We start from the raw sequence: 4227 nt of genomic DNA on the forward strand, positions 1-4227 counted from the left end.
TTTTATAAAGGGATGAAAATATGAAATGTTGAAGGAAGTAAAGTAATTGTGACTAATATAATGATATGATTATGATGATACAATGATATGTAAGGTCAAGGCACAGTTAACGGGTGAGAGTGTCGCTGATGTCCCTGTCGTCCAGTACTGTGGTAATACGTAGATGGATCCATCGACCTTCAGCTAATACAAAAGTCACAATTAACGATCTGAATTCAACTATAGAAGAACGTACATGTATATGATAAAAATGAATATGTTTATGATGATATGAAAAATGTTTAAGTTTATACATGTTTATAAAATGTTATTTTAAGTAAATTATTTTCAATGTTCCATGTGATTGTATACGTATTACTTGTTATTATAGTTATGGTTTGCTGAGTCAATAGACTCACTAGGTGTGATCGATGCAGGTGAGCATGATGTTGGTGTTGTTGAGGGTCATGATGGTTGATCTTACTAGACTGAATGTGCACATAACCCGAGGACCAGCGGTAGTTTTTCCATTGTTATGATTTTAAGTTTATGTTAAAGATTTTTACGAATTTTATTATGCTTTTGAGTGTTTTTGAGAGGTTTTTAGAGTTAGCTTTATTTTGAAATATCGCCAAGTTAGGGTTGGCAAACGTTTCACGATTTTGATATATATATATATGTGTGTGTGTGTGTGTGTGTATCGGCCGAGATATAAAAAAAATTCTAGTACTTTTAAAGAAAAACGATTAGTAGATGTTTCAATTCTAGACATACCTCTCTCGTTGGAAATATAAGCTTGATCAATGTTTTATCTATTGAACTATTGCTTAAATTACATGCTCAATACTATTTTTTTTTGTCCGCATTGGGGATGGAGGAAATGGAAATCAAATCCTTGACCTGAGCTTTCTGTTTCTACAATAGTTTTCCATCCAACCCAATGGTTGTTGGCTGCTTAAGTTACTGTTATGTCTTGCTTGAATTACGAGGAACAACTTTCCTGATTTCATTCATTTTATGTATGATTTTACATACCGCAACTGGTGTTTGATCAAGTGCCGTGTTTAGACTCGAAGAGTACATTTCTCTTCGCATTTTTGGGTCTCGTTTTGGTCGGTCAACATTGCATTTCTAGTAATGTCTTGAAAGTGTTGTCTATCATACCAATCTAATAATCAACACTGCTATTATTAGTTATAGGCAGATTTTCTTCTTTTTTTTTGTGCTAACTATGCCGTGTATCTTTTATGGTAATCATGAAATCTCAACCTTCATACTTGTGACCGTAAATAGTTGTTTATTAAACTCCTGCTTAAGCGGCTCTAGTTTATATAACACTAGAATGATGTGTTAGAGTAGGTGCCCGACAGGCCAACTTGTGGCTAGGGCTTTTATTGACTCTAATGTAAAACAATATTTATTTTAATAATATTTTACGAGATTATACTTTATCTGTATACCCATGCAAGCTGCATAGATAAAGTCCTTGAATATACAATAGATACCATGAGGTCTACATCGCAAGCGTAAGATCATGAAATTCATTAGAAAGTGTATCGTATATTCTAAACAGGACGTTCCTAGTCGAATCAGCCGCCTAAAACAAGGATAAAGGTCGCTCGAGCTTGAGACTAGCATCCAAGTGGTTCCCACTTATCGAGTGGAATAGTCTGCAGTTATGGTTGTACACCGTTAGTCCTTTGACCCGGGACAATGTAGGGGCTATACGTACTAGCATGCACTTTGATCCGTTTACCGACTCCATCGAGGGTCATCAGGTGGCGAGGTTGGGTGTAGTTTCGAAATACGTAAGAGCAAATGCATTGTAGTCGGGAATTCACCGTTTTCTTACTGGTGAAGAGATCCTATGTGATCTGATGAGTTAATAGTGCAAGGAGTCTCTGGCCAGAGCAAGAAATGTGCTTTAGGGAAAGGTTTTTTCCTAGTTGCACAAGCCATGCCACTATTAGTACTCAAAGATAAATCACATTGTTATCGAATTCATATGCAACTCTCGATATACCAATGGTTGCAGATTCGATCGGAATATATGTGTTGAAGGGACCGTACTGTACGCTAACCATGACTAAAGGTTCTTGCAGGAACTATCAGTGATACCTAGGGGATCATGGGGCGATGTTACTAGACGCTCTTACCATGATCCGATGGGTGAAATCAGAAATGAGTTCTGACATTCTTTATCAACGAGTTTATGAAAAGAATGGGGTTAAGTAGGATAAACCCGAATAAGAATAAATGTTATTCTGAATCACATGGAGATGTGAACCCACGGCTAGCTGTATCCCTGAACCATTGAGGGACACACAAGTATCGGATTCTATGTTTCCATTGAGATAGTAAAATTTCAAGGAGTTGGAATCTGGCGACTATAGTTTGATGAAGATCAAACATGAAGCTTATAAAGAGTTTATGAGCCGATTCCATAGGATGGAAGAACTGGAAGTTGGCATGATTGCTAAATAAGTAAGGAGAGTGGAACTGTCTGTTTTGTGAAGGAGTTCACTAAAACTGGCAGCTGTCAAATATGGTAAGTTCTAAATTTGGTAGGTGAAAATTTTGATCTTCGAAATTTTCGATTTTCATTATATGAACAAGATTTGTATCCTTGGTACATCGACACTCTCGGATCGTCAATCAGGGTTATAATGAGTTCGGAATCATTTTTTTTAGTGAATTTGGAATTTACTAATTAAATGATTGTGTTAGTAGTGATGACTACTAACATGCATAAATTCCAATAAATATTCTAGAGAATTCTAGAATTAAATTAACTAAGGAGTTAGTTTATAAATTAAATAATAGTTATTTAATTTAATATACATATACATATATATATTTTATATGGTGATATAAAATATATTTATATGATATTATTATATCATGTATTATTAAAAGTTAATAAATACATTATATATTAATATTGCAGAAAAATTTTTAAACCTCCGCTGCGTCTTGGGTGCGAGAATATGATGTCCCAACATGATGTTCATGATGGACTCTATAAATATTGCAGAAAAACTTAATGTTTGCTATCAAGCTTCTATGAGTTCTCATTTCTATACTTGATTAAACTAATAATTATAGTGACTTGTGTGAAGGATTCAAATTTTGTATATTATGTTATGGAACTGAATTTCCATGACTATGAGTGAGATTCCTCCTGTCTTGGAGTCGCTTCAGTTGGTGTTTGAATGCCCAACATCTCAGAATAGATATTCATTAATTATTCACTTATTTATTTATTATAATATAATTCAGATGAACTGATTTCTCTTTGTACTCATTAAGGTATTTATTTCTGAGTAAATTGATCACAGCCCCCGGGGATTTTGGTGCTTGCTTGAGGCTTCTCCTTGACCAGGTTACATTGTTTTTGGCTTCTTGATTACGTTATGATAATTCTATATAACAGTATATTGTAAATAAGTTAATTTAACCTCGTAACTAATTTCATCAACTGGGTTTTATTGGCCAACGCAGTTTATTTTCTCTCCCATTTTAATTGGAACTTTCCTAGCTGCATTAGCATCTCTTGATTAGCGACAGGTCTCAACGGTTCTATTGCATTGTCGCTAATGAGCGATGGTTTTGCTTAAATCGTCGCTTATCAGCAATGTTTTATAAACTGTCGCTAAAATTTGCCACGGTTTTAACTGTTCCGTCGCAAATTTTTAAATTGCGAACCGTTACAAAATTTTGCGAAGTTTCTAACACCTGATTTTTTTTGTAGTGTCAGTTCTAGCAATTGGCATCAATTCCATGTTTGATTTATTTCTGAGGACGTTTCTTGATTTCATTGTTTTGTCTATTTAACGTGAGAGGACAAAATGTTCTTGCTGGGATTCTGGGAACATCATGGAAGTACAAGAAGTAAATGCCATAGGCACATCTAATGTGAGATCGTTGGACCAAAATACTATGTTATAGTTTGTGGTAATTCTGTAACTCAAATATTTTTAATAATACAACAATCCAGATGTTTTTTTTATATCACAGTGCCACCACATAGGCAACCTATATATATATATATTTATATATATATATATATATATATATATATATATATATATATATATATATATATATATATATATATATATAAATAAAGCAGAGTTGTTGTTATATTTAGTAAGTTCCCGCCAAAATTATTACTAAATAAGGAAATAAAAAAGAAAAATTATTTCCTAATATATTTAATAATTTTACAATTTTCAATAACATTAATGA

At 33.5% G+C, this 4227-nt stretch overlaps 1 long non-coding RNA gene across 1 annotated transcript; it reads left to right on the forward strand.

Annotated features, from left to right (window-relative positions):
• The first annotated feature begins 835 nt into the window (after positions 1-835).
• On the forward strand, positions 836-3537 carry LOC140824654 (uncharacterized). The gene is made up of 3 exons (XR_012116422.1): positions 836-1113; positions 3289-3361; positions 3481-3537. It is a non-coding gene; the product is annotated as an uncharacterized lncRNA (long non-coding RNA).
• The last annotated feature ends 690 nt before the right edge of the window (positions 3538-4227 follow it).

Source organism: Primulina eburnea, chromosome 2, assembly GCF_022965805.1.
Source record: "Primulina eburnea isolate SZY01 chromosome 2, ASM2296580v1, whole genome shotgun sequence".
In the NCBI taxonomy this organism is placed as follows: Eukaryota; Viridiplantae; Streptophyta; class Magnoliopsida; order Lamiales; family Gesneriaceae; genus Primulina; species Primulina eburnea.